The sequence below is a fragment of the Monodelphis domestica genome, chromosome 2, assembly GCF_027887165.1.
Source record: "Monodelphis domestica isolate mMonDom1 chromosome 2, mMonDom1.pri, whole genome shotgun sequence".
Lineage (NCBI taxonomy): Eukaryota > Metazoa > Chordata > Mammalia > Didelphimorphia > Didelphidae > Monodelphis > Monodelphis domestica.
The window spans coordinates 269,113,101-269,126,887 of NC_077228.1; positions in this window are offsets into that span (position 1 = coordinate 269,113,101).

Here is a 13,787-nt window from a genome sequence, read left to right on the forward strand (position 1 = left end):
CTATAGGGCGCAAATCTATTCTCTGCCCCAATGGATTGAATTGTTCTTCCCTCTTTGGGTCAATGTCAATGCACGTAAGAGTTGAGTAATTCCTATCTCCAACCTCTTTACCCTTCCAGTGTATTGATATTCTCTCCCCTCTCACCATGAGCTTCTTTGTGACATATAAAACTACCCCTTTTGTTTCTTTTCCCATTTCTTTTAGTATTAACCTCTTTTTTTAGCTCTAGTTGTATATATATATATATATGTATATATATATACACGTATATATATTTATGCATACATATATCTATATACCTATTTATATCTTGTCATTTCATCCTATACAGTTTGTCACTGTTCCCTCTAAGTATAATTCTTCTAGCTTCCCAGGTGATAATAACAATTTTTAAGAGTTACCAATGACCTCTTTTCTTATAGGGATACATATCATTTTAACTTATTGAGTCTCTTAAAAAAAGTTTTTTCTTTTGCATTATTTTTCTTTTTGCCCTCATTTTTAATTACATTTTGATGATTCTCTTGAGTTCTGTGCTTGGACTTCAAATTTTCTGTTTAGGTTTGGTCTTTTCTTTACAAATTATTGGAATTCTTCTATTTTGTTGAATTACCATACTTTCCCCTGTAAGAATATAGTCAATTTTGCTGGGTAGTTGATTCTTGGTTGTAGAACTAGTTCCCTTGCTTTCCAGAATATCATATTCCATGCCTTTCGGTCCTTTAGTGTAGATGCAGCCAGATCCTGTGTTATCCTCACTGTGGTTCCATGGTATCTGAATGACTTCTTCTTGGCAGCTTGTAATAGCTTTTCTTTGGTCTGATAGTTCTTGAATTTGGCTATAACATTCCTGGGTGTTGTCAGCTGGGGATTAAATACAGGAGGTGATCTGTGAATTCTTTCAATCTCCACTTTTCCCTCTTATTCTAGAATATCAGGGTAGTTTTCTTGAATGATTTCCTGTAGTATTATGTCCAGGCCTTTTCTTTTGTCATGGTCTTCTGGTAGACCCATGATTCTTAAATTCTTTCTCCTCAAATGATTTTCTAAATCCTCTCTTTTGTGAATGAGATGCTTCATATTTTCCTCAATTTTTTCATTTGTTTGGTTTTGTTTTATAGTGTCCTGCTTCCTTGTGAGGTCACTTAATTCTAGTTGTTGTATTCTGGTTCTTAAAGACTGGATTTCATCCCTGTCTTTTCTGGTCTGATTTTCTTTCGAGGTCATCTTTCATTCTCTTTACCTCATCTCTCATCTTCTTTGCCTCATCTTTCATCAAGCTGGTTGATTTTGGCTTTCAAGACACTATTTTCTGTTTCCAGATGACTTATCTTAGTTTTTAAATTGTTGTCCCAATTGTCTTCAGCCTCTCTTAATTGTGTTTTGATTTGCATTTTGAGTTCTTCCAAAGCCTGTATCCAGTTCACTGGGATTTCTGTTTTATTGCTTGCCTCCTCCTCTGTTCCATTTGTTCTTTGTTTGTTGCCTGTGTAGAAGCTGTCAATTGTAATTTCTTTTTTCTTTTCTGTTGCTTGCTCATATTTACCCCTTTTTTACTCCCCATATTTGTCTGTGCTCTTGCTCCTCTCATTTTTTTGGTTTGGGGGTTTTCTCTCAGTCTCCCCTCTTGGAACTTTGTCAGGAGAGTGCAATCTGTGGGGTAGGGGTGTTGGAGTTTGGGCTTTCCTGTCCTCTGGAGGATTTTGATTGGATTAAAATCCAGCAGTCTGTGAGGGAGGGGTGTTGGAGCTCTGACTTCCCTGACCTCTGAAGACTTTTGATGGGATTAAATTCAGCTTGGTTGGGCTGGAAGTGCTCTGAGGTCAAAACCTCCTGGAAGGCTGGAGCAATATGGAGGGTCTCCGCAGCTGTGACCAGGCTGACTGCTCTGTGCCCCCTCTCCAGCTCCTTCCCTACCGCCTGTGTTCCACGATCTGAGCCTGGCACAGCCCTGCCTGCAAGGTATACCCTCCAGACCAACGCCTTTGCCTGCTTCAAGGTTCCCGCTGCTGCTGGAGGTTTAGCACTCTAGGTGGGGGCAAGGGGTCCTGGGACCTTCCTTCTGCCTTCCCCTTAAACCCAAGTGTTCTCGAATTCCGGCTTGAGGGGGAGGGCATACCTTTTGAATTGAGTTCAGCAGGACGGTTCCTTGGCTCTGTCTTGTTGTTAGGTTTGATTTTCAGTCCTCTAGGAGCTTTTAGTTTGTAATTGGTAAGGAAGGGTATTCAGAGATATGAATGTTTGCTGCTTCTATGCCACCATCTTGACTCCACCTGTATTTCCAAGTTTTTAAAACAAATTAATCTGCTTATTGTTTTTCCCAGTTCCCTCATAATCATATAGCACAATTTGTTTAGCAGTTCCCCATTTGATGGACATCCCTTTGATTTCCAGTTCTTTGCCATCACAAAGAGAACTGCTATAAATATTTTGGAACAAATAGGTTCTTTTTTATCTTTCCCTTATCTTCTCAGGAAATAGATCCAGAAATACATGAGGGTATACACAGTTTTATATTCTCTGAACATAACTCCAAATTGCTCTCTAAAATTATTATATCAGATTATAGTTCCACCAACAGTGTATTAGTGTCCCCACTTTTCTACATCCCCTCCACTTTTCCCAATTTTCTACTTTCCTTCTCATCTTGGCAACATTTGCTTTATTTGTACAAAACTTTTTTCAATTTAATGTAATCAAAATTATTCATTTTATGTCTCCAATGTATTCCATCTCTTGTTGACTCACAAATTCCTCTTTGACCTATAAATCTGATAGGTAATATGCTCCCTGTTCTTCTAATTTGCTTATAATATCTCCTTTTATATCTAGATCATGTATCTATTTTGATCTTATCTTCATGAATGGTGAAATATATTGGTCTATACCTAGTTTCTGCCAAATTACTTTCCAGTTGTCCCAGCAATTTGTACCAAATATCAATTCCCTAGAGCCTGGATCCATACTTTTTTGTCAAATATTAGGTTACTATAATGTTTTACTACCATTTGTTGTATGTTTTTCTGTTCCACTGATCTACCTTGCTATTTCTTAGCCAGTAGCAGATACTTTTGATCATTACTGCCTCATAATACAGTTTAAAATCTGGTGCTACTAGACTGCCTCACTTTATATTTTTTTCATTAAATCTTTTGTCATTCTTGATCTTTTATTCTTCCAAATGAATTGTGCTATTTCTTTCTAGCTCAGTAAGATAATTTTTTGGTTATTTGATTGGGATGATATTGAATAAATACATGAGTTTAGGTAGAATTGCATTTTAATTATATTGGCTCTGTCTCTCCATGAACAATTTATATTTGTCCAATTGTTCAGATCTAACTTTCTTTGTGTAAAAAGTGTTTTATAATTATATTTCATGTAGTTTCTGGGTTTGTTTAGGTAGGTATACTCCCAGATAAAATATTCTATCTATAATTATTTTAAATGGAGTATCTCTTTCCATCTCTTCTTGTAGGACTTTATTAATGATATATTAAAATGCTGATGATATATGTCGTTTATTTTATATCCTGCCATTTTACTAAATTTATTGATAATTTCCACTAATTTTTTAGTTAAATTTCTAGGATTTTCCATGTGTACCATCATATCATCTGTCAAAAGAAATCATTTTAGTACTTGTCTTTTCTGATTTCTTCATTTTCTTTTTCTTCTCATTTTGCTATTGCTAGCATTTCTAAGTATTATGTTAAATAATATTGGTGATAATAGGAATCCCTGTTTTATTCCTGATCTTAGTGGGAAGGCTTCTAGCTTGTCCCTTTTACAAATAATACTTGCTTATGGTTTTAGGTAGATCCTTTGTATCATTTTAAGAAAAACTCCATTTATACCTATGTTTCTAGTATGCTATGATTAAAATTCTCTGGATATTGTGTCTTAATTTACATATATTTATTAAATAAATTTAAAGAGCAGTTCAGAGAAAGAAAAGACATCACCCACATATGGCAGGCTATTCCCTTCACAAATCTCCTTCCCTAGCTGGGATTTTTCTGAGCTTGTGCTCTCCTAGCCACCTTCCTAGACACTGATATAACTATTTTGACACTTATATAACTATTTGGGATAATTGTAGGTTCAGAAAATGGTATTATAGGGCCAGAAATCTGGTTTGGGAAGGGTAGGCCAGGCCAGGGCAGGCAGAGCCAGACCTTGAGCTAATAAACACAGACAATATATAATCATAGGACAGTTTGGGTTTAATAAATAAGGGAAAGGTGGAAAGGGGTTTGGAATATCTAAACTAAAGAATATAAATAAACCTCCCACCAAATCTAATAATCCCTTCTCAGGAATATCTTCTTAGAGAACTTCCTATTCTACTTCTCCCTAACCTAAATCTACAGTCCCTAATCTTAATTAAAACTCTCAACTATACCCACCACCCTACCACCACCACCCCTTTGATAGAATAAAGGAAAGCGTCTGTGTAAGGCTTTGCTAAGGCCAGGAAAGATCTTAGATCCAAAAGGATCCAGACTTGATGTCACAGTCTCTGTAGTTGGATCAGGGTCACCAGGAACTGCCTTGATGGATAACAGCAAACAGAAATCAGGAAAAGGATAGTCACCAAGAAATCTGCAGCTGATTCCTCCAGAGATTCTCCAGAGAGCCAACTAACTGTCTTGGTTTGAGCCTAAAACCTTCTCAAAGTTCCAGAATCTTCCTGCTAGTCTCATACCACTTTTCTGCAGATGTCACCACTTTCCTTACCTATATGGTCTCACTACTGTGTGCCAGTGCTGGCCTCGCTATCTCCTCTCAAAGGGAGTTACTTTCTTTCTGAATCCAAACATACTTTCATTGATGTCACCTTTCTGAATCCCTCTTATTTGATAGACTCTGGTCTCAGTCCAGTTCAGAGGCCAATATTGCAGACACCAGAAGTCACATGGGATAAGAGGCAAGTGTCTTCCCTGTACCAGAGAGCCACAAGGCATAGGCCTAACAATTGGAGCACAGAGATATAATATTGATAATGTTTCATTATCTATGGTACCTTTTCATATAATATAATTTCTCTCTTTATCTCTTTTGATTATATTTATTTTAGCTTTAACATTGAAAAAGATCACGATTGCTATTGCTTTTTTGGGGTATCAACTGAACTAGTATGTTATGCTCCAGTCCTTTATTTTTATTCTCTCTCTCATTTTTAAGCATGTTTCTTTTTTTTTTTTGTATCTCAGTTTATTTTCATTTATTTTTTCACTTAGTTTACAATGATTTCAATTATGACCCTTATTTTCTTCAGTCTTTTGATTTTGTTTTAATATTCCTTGACATCTCATGTATTCATTCATTTCTATTTGTTTAATTCTAATTTTCAAAATGGAGGGACTTCCTTAGGTAAGCTTATGTGCCTTTTGTTCCAAGATGTTAATTCTCTTTTCATATATTTCTTCCATAGCTTCCTTTTCTTTTTCTATATTTTTTCTCTTCCACTCTCATTTAGTTTTTAAAATCATTATTAAACTCTAAACAATTATTTCCTCATACAGACATTCCAGTTGAAGTTTTCTCCAATCTACATTTTTCATTCATTATTTGACTCATTCGGTTCTTCTTTGTGTCTTGGGCTTTCATGTTGCAATAATATCACTTTATCGTAAGACTCCTTTTTAAATTTCCCCTTTCCAGTCTACTTCTTGACCTTACACCTCATGTCAGTGATGTTCTCTAGACATTTCTGGAAAAAATATTTGGCCTGAACTTCTGTCCACTCATATTCTTTGGCTATTTTCACACCTGAGGCTTGGGGCTTGTAAATTTTTAGTGCTCCTCAAGTTATATGATCCAGGGTAAAATTTGCTCTCTGAGCTCTGCAAGTCTCTGACCCAGGTTCGGATCTGACAGCTTGTTCCTCATTCATCCAGTATTAGTTTGCTAGGAGGTTCTTAAGGTTAAAAGAAGCTGAACTTCCAGCTCATCTTTGATATGGGACTCCTACACTTTTGGTTTCTTCCTCGGAATAAATGCTAGACCCAAGTATATGATCTATTCCTGTATCAGAACCACACAACTATTTTCTGCTTCTGAACTTGTTCAGTACATTGCTAGCTCCCAATATTTACTGTCTGTAACAGTTAAAATGTAGGAATATGGGGAGACTGAGGCAGGTAGAAATTAGTTTCTCTCTGCAAGGAGTATTATATTTTTTAGAGGTTTATTAAGGATTAAGGATTAAAGAAAATACAGGATAAGGAAAATGTGCCTAGGCCAGAGGCCTAGACAAGACCTCACCTACATTATGGAAGAGACGCCTCTGCTCCAAAACGGAAGTCCAAAAAGAGACCCAAAAACATTTGCCACCAGGTTAAATACTTTCTTGATCTCAGCCCAGGTGAGATTACAAAGCATTCTGGGGAAGTGGAGCAAGGAATTGTGGGGATTGTAGTCCTGTATTCGAGTCTATTTTTTACATTCCACTGTTTGATCGTTGTTGGGGAGCAAAGTTTCCCCAAAAAGGATCATGAGAACATAATCAACCTGAACATTACAATAATTTGAGGATAAGAGAAAGAAAAAAAAACAATAATTGCTGAATGCATTGACAAAAAGCCAGTTAGGGGGCAGTCCCCTTTGGCATGAAAGTATACATACAAATAAATGTTCAATCAACCACACCCAAAGTTCAATTTTGTGCAACTTGTGGTCTGGAGGCTTCTTCATGGTGGCTTCTCCAACAGTTCAGTTCTGGATTCAGAGAGGTAGCATCTTCTTTACCTAAAATTCTTCTCAAAAGGAATTTAAACTTTGCAATTTAAATAATATTTTTTACATTCCCCCCGTTAAGAGGGTGATTGACAAATACAGAATCACTTAAGGATGCATGGCTGAGGTATGAGGTATATGAATCAATTGGCAAGAGAAATTAAAAAGATATCAGAAAAATCAAAAAGAAAAGAAAAATTTCTGGATGAAAATATAGACTATCAAAGTCTTATGTGTAAAATTCCAAGTAAAAGAAAAATAAATCTATAACAGGTCCTTGAATCAGGGCCCAATTAAAATGATCTAAGCAATGATAAATTTACCCCGTCAGTAGCCAGGACTACAGAAAGGTACCACACTATGAGAGGCAGAAAAGAAAGGGACCAGATTATAGGAGCCAAGGTTTCGGGGATACTTATCTGTGAGTATTTTCAGAGTGAGTGTGGATACAAGGAAAGCCTATGTCGTAACAACATGTTAAACATAGTAACCTCGAGTCTTCACACTAGGTTCAAGACCTTTGTATTGGCCTAGAAGTGCATCAATCCATCCTGGATTGGCTTTTCTTTGGCTCTGTGCAATGGCTCTTGTGTGTCTATCTTCTCCTGGAATCAGACAGAATCATTAAGCAAAGTCCCATATTTTATTTAAATAATTAGTGGCATCGTTTTTATAGTCACAAGCTTGTTGGGCATGCTCTGACAAATGTATTTCAAACTTATAGTACTGAAAAGTAAAAAAGTTAAAGAAAATCTTAATGCTGGTGACATGTGCTTGAAATATAAAAAGGAGAGAAAAAATAATTAAAAAACTGAAAAAGTATATTGCACATGCAAGAAAAATATAATAATAAAAGAGCTTTAAAATTCAAGAATATAGCTTATAATCATTGACACTGTGTCAGCTAAGAAAATATAAAATACAAGGCTTTCTCACCAAAAATGAGATCCATTTCCTCTTAATATCTGGCCATGATCACTGTGAGTAGTGTGAATTTTAAAAGTCTCCATCTTGGTCTAGCACCCAAAAATTGTGCACACCCACACTACACGGGCATGTGCTAGTCAATGACAAATCAGAAATAACTAACTGCCCACCTGGGCTGTCCTAAGCCAAGCTAGAGCCAACCATTGGATTTGTGAGACACAGGAAGTGAGGTAGGGAACAGCCTCTGGAATTCGCTCACTTCCTGTGGAGAGAGCTAGAGGGAGGTTGGTGTTAGGAGCTTGGAGAGAGAGGACGCCCGCAGACAGCTTTCCTTCAGAGCGGTCACGTGAGTTAAGGACTGATTCTTTCCACCTGGGCCTTTGGGCCTAAAACTCCCTCTGCCTTGGTCAGAGGTTGAGTAGCCCCTTTCCCTTTTCTCTTCTCTCCTTCTCTCCCTCTCCTTTCCCTACTCCCAGTGTGATTAAACCTCCATAAACTCCATTCTGACTTGAGTGTTTCATTTTAGGAATTTCATAAGTAAATTCCTTGGCGGCCATTGTTCAATATTACATAAATCCTGTAGCCACAATTTTAGCCATTACAATATTATAACCTCTCCCAGAAGCCTAAAATTTCTACCATTACAGTAGAAGGCAAATGAATTGAACAAGGTTAACAATTTTTCATTTTTAAAAATACAGTAGTACAAATATGTAGTTTCAATATCCCCAAAATTCTCAATAGCCCAATTAATTGCAATAGCAAACAAACACATTTTCACATTTCACATAAGTTGCTATATGACATTTTTAAAAACCTATGAATTGATGGATATTTGTCACAAGTTTTTACAATCATAGAAAATCTTTCAACCTTGGTAATAAACATATTTTTAAACAAAGTAAAACTCATCTTGGGTTAAGAACATAATCAAGAAATCTATATATCATTCTGGTGCAAGTAAAGTAATGAGCTGAAGAGTATAAATAAAGGGGTGCTCCTTTTTTTGGAGGCTTTTTAAGGGTACAAATGCCCTGAGATTAACTGCCCAACTTCCATTAACATATTTAGAAATGCAGGAAGGTTGGGGGTTATAAAATGTATTTCACTTCAGCTACTAGAATTGGCCTTATCTCGTGGTAGGGGCTGGCAAAAATAACCAGAGATTGTTAAAAAAAATTACAAAAATCATATTTTAAAAACCCTTAAAATCATTTGAGGTATTTAGCACATTAAATTTTCCCAAGGTTGTTATACAATTATAACCAGTCCTGAAGTCTATCTATGTGATAATTTACAAAGTCAAAATAGAAAGGCTGTTTTTTTTTTCATATGGGCTTAATTACAATAATATTTGTTCAGCACAGTTATAGGGGAAAAACAACAGAATTTCAAAACTCAGAACATTCAAAATAAATTCAATCAACCTTCAGTGTAAGAGAATATTGAATCCAGTAATATATGAACTTAAAATCACAAAGTTAAACCATAACATTTAAGCATGTTTCTTGTAAATCACATAGTATTGGGTTTTGGTTTTTGATCCATTCTGCCACCTGTTTCTGCTTATGAGCTAATTCATCCTATTCACATTCAATTATAATTATTATTTATGTATTTCCCTCCACTCCATTTTTCTTCACTATTTGACCTTTTCTTCCTCTTCTTTTGTTTTATCTCTACTCACACATTCAATTTCTTTGGTTCACTACCTCTCCAATTTGTTCCCCCTCTTGGAACCCTTTCATGAACCTACTACCCCTTGCCTTCCTACTTCTAAATCAACACACCCTTCTAAAGGTCCCTCCCTTGTTCTTTCCCCCTTATCTCCTAGTTCTTATTCTATAACCCCTTCCAAAAGTCCCTTCCTTATTTCCCCACTCCATTCTTTTATTTCTTGATATATAAATTCCCTTCCAAAATTCATCCTTTATCCTGTCCTAAGAGGCCCACCCTTGTCCTCTCACTTTACCCTTCTATTTTTTAATGTGTATTCCTTTCTAGAAATCCTTCCCTTTTCTTATCCCTTGCTCTCCTTTCTTTTAATCTACACTCTGGACAGCTGCCCCCTCTCTTTTCAGCTTCTTTTTATATGTTGTCTTTTCCCATTAGATTGTAAACTTCCTGAGGGCAAGGACTATCTTTGTCTTTATTTGTATTTGTGTCTCCCCCACCTTGCTCCCTTAGCACCATACCTAGCAGATTTTAGTAGGTGTTTTAATAAAAAAATATTTTTTATCTTACCTTCTGTCTTAGAATCAATTCTAAGTATCATTTCCAAGACAAAAAAGCAGTAAGTGCTAGGCAATTGGGAGTGAAATGACTTGTCAGGGTCATAGACTAGGAAGTCTGAAGTCATATTTGATCCACTGAACCACCTAGATGCCTTAATGTTTACTGGGTCATGTAGCCAACATAATAGCATACTACACTTTTTCTCTGAGCATTGCCTCTCAGATCTCTCCAAAAATAGGAATTATACACAAGAAAAAGTAATTTCATTTGTTTCCATGGTCTAGAAGAGATGTGTCAAACTCAGTCTCCAAAGCTCCCAAAATCAGGCAGAACCAGATTAAAATGTAACTGGGAAATGTTTAACAAAATTAAAATACCATACAATATAGATAATGTTGATTTGTTTTTCTAAGTCACTAAGTGGATATAATTCTATTTGAGTTTGACAACACTGGTCTTGTACCTTGTTTACAAGGCAAAAATTCCATGAACCAATACCAGAGAAAGCTAATAATCTGTAGACCCTAACTCCTTCATCTGGCACCCAAGCACCCACCACACTCTTAACAGCAGGACTACACTAGCAAACCAATGGGCTTGCAATAGAACTCAAGTCTACACTTCTCCCTTCTCTCAATGCCTCAGAAATCCCAAAGGCAGTTTTTTCAGGCTATAACAGCAGAAGCAGCAACATAATTCTAAAAGTACTACAAGAGAGTTCCATCAAACAACTGAAGAACAGTGGTAAATGGGATTGGACATTTGAATATGGCTCTTTAGCTTCCATTAAGTCTGAGAAAGTCCAAAACCTAACAGGAACCAATTCTTTCCCTGTCCCTACCCCACTGTTCCCCCATCCACTAGTCACTTGGAACAAAAACTAAAGCTGGTGAGCCCTGAATTTCCTAGTATAAGAGGAAGCTGTATCCTTTCTAATACTATGGTTAATATGTGATTATTAAAATTGGTATCTTATACCATTAGTCTGTTGAGTCTAACTTTTTCTAAATATCAGTTGCGGTTACCTAAGTAAAGGATTACATGTGATCATTTGGTTTATGATCAATAAAATAAAAACAATAAAGGCAATTTCCTTTTCACTGGGACCCTTCAAGGAAGGAATTCTAGGCTCACCTTGGTCCCAGGTTCAAGCCTAAGGACCTAACCTCCAAGCCAGTCAGTATGTTACCCTGGCTCTTCCACTAACCAAGAGCAAAACTCCAGGGAATGAATGAGTAAATAAACTACTCATTAAGCTTACTATATGCTAAGTGCAAAGAATACAAATAGAAACCATAGTTCTTGCTCTCAAGGAGCTCATATTTTAATGGAGGAAATAGTTTTCAGCAGCAAATCAGATGGATAAGGCCCATGGTTTTCTTGGGCTATATCAGCAAAGGAAATGAAAATACATCTTTTTAAATGCCATTTCCACAAATAAAATCATATCCATTTCTGATTTTGAACCAGATAATATTGCCAAGGACTTTGGTGGAAAATTTTTTCTCCCCAGATCTTCTAAAGAGGTCTTCTAAACTTATATAAAAATATTTATAGTCACACTTTTTGTGGTGGCAAAAAAAAATTGGAAAATGAGGGGATGTCCTTCAATTGGGGAATGACTAAACAAATTGTGGTATCTGTTGGTGATGGAATACTATTGTGCTCAAAGGAATAATGAACTGGAGGAATTCCATGTGAACTGGAATGAACTCCAGGATTGATGCAGAGTAAAAGGAGCAGAACCAGGAGAACATTGTACATAGAGACTGATACACTGTGGTACAATTGAATGTAATGGACTTCTCTACTAGCAGCAATGCAATGACCCAGGACAATTATGAGGGACTTATGAGAAAGAACACTATCCACATCAGAGAAAGAACTGTGGGAGTAGAAACACAGAAGAAAAACAATTGCTTGATCACATGGTTCGATGGGGATATGATTGAGGATGTAGACTCTAACGATCACTCTAATGCAAATATCAATAATAAGGAAATGGGTCTTGATCAATTAAAAACTAAATAATAAAAAAAATAAAGAGGTCTTCTAAAGAGTCAGGGGCTGCAACATCTGCAGAAATAGCCACATCACATGTCCACATAGATGTGAATGATAATTGAGCTAGAAGTAGAGCCTATGATCTAGAGGGGCTTGGGGCATTTGGGCTTAACCAGCAATGGCAGCTGGTGGCGTTAAGGATGGTGGGACCCTTTTCCACAATTATTGTTTTCCTGGATGATGGCTGCAGAGACTGGGCTCCAAGCAGAAATATTGGGGGATGGGGGGAAGGAGGCACTGCTATCCCTTGAGACTCTTGGGATGTGTGCTGGGTTATCTCCAGAGAAGATTTAATTCTGGTGAAGTGGTGATCATCGAGGTAGCAATCTGAGCTTGCTGGCATATGTTACTATTAAAAGATAAATTGACTCAATCAATGTTAGGGGGAGGTGTCACAGTCTACAGCTTGGTAATTCCCTGAGATGTGGCATTTAGGGAAGTCAATGACTCTATCTGTCCCACAAGTATGAAGCGTTGTGTACTTGAGGAGGAACGGAAATGCAAGAGCGCACCTGGAATCTATCAATTATCTATCTCTGGAGGTAAGTAGGTGGTTCAGTGGAAGGAGAATTTGAATGCAGTTCCTCATACTAACCTCAGATGACTAATTTAGGAATCAGGAAACTTAAAAGCCAACAAGGAGGGGCAGCTAGGTAGCACAGAATTTACTGATTCTCCCAGGCCTGACCCCTCAGGCAACAAGATCACATTGCGTTCTTTCCCAACTTACAACACACTGTCCCCCCAGGTTCCTTAGGGTCCATTGCTTTCATTTTATAAACGAGGAAAAGTAATCACTGAGAAGTTAAATGACTTGTTCAGTCACAAAAACTATGTTTAGCGCTGAGAGAAGAATGCAGAGGTAATCTAGTCCAATGTTACAATGAGGATCGTACAAATTACAAATGAGGAAACTGGTCCAACGAGGACATGCCCCAAATCAGGTGGACAGGAAGAGGCCGAACCAAGAATTCAAATTCGGCACCTTAGACTCTAAAAGGAGCACTTCTACCAAGACCCTAATCTCTCCAGCCTGTGACATGCACAAACTACCGCCTGCGCAGTGGAGAGCGGAACAAGAATCTCTTCTTTCACATCCCACTCCTCGGCCTCTTAGGCGCATGCTCCATCTTTGATGGGAAGGAGAGGTGTGGCGGGGCGGAGGAAGGGGGAGGGAAAGAGGGGTGCGGTTAGAGTTGTAAACCGCAGGTGGCTTCTGGGCTGAGCTGCTCATGGGATTGGAGTTCTGGTAAAAGTGGGGTGGGGCTTTTGGAACTCGACCTTGATCTGAGGGCTTTTGGGGGGGCTAGGGAAGAAATCGCTGCCACGGTTTCTTTGGGGGGGTGGGGAAAGTCTGGTGGAAACCCGGATCTGCGCTGAGGCAGAGATGTCACTTGTGCTCCCGGGGCTGAAGCCTCACCTCACGGGGCCTTTTCCTGGCCGGGCCTTTCGTGACCCCATTTGGGGTTTTCTTGACAAAGATGCTGGCCTGATTTGCGATTTCTTTCTCCAGCTCATTTTACAGATGAGGAAACTGAGGCCACAGGGTGAAATGACTTGCCCAGGGTCACACAGCTAGTAAAAGTCTGAAGCCGAATTTGAACTGGGAAAAGATGAGCCTTCTTTACTCCTAGCCGACTGCGCCATCTACCTCCGCGGGGTGGGAACGGAGTGTATTCCCCTACATTTAGGTGTGGATAGAGCCCCGTCTTAGAGTGGAAGAAGTAGACCTCCTCCCCACTGTCTGTCTGTCTCCATCTCCTCTTCTGCCTCTCAATCTCTCCGTCTCTCTCCCTCTCCCTCTCCCTTCTCTTTTTCT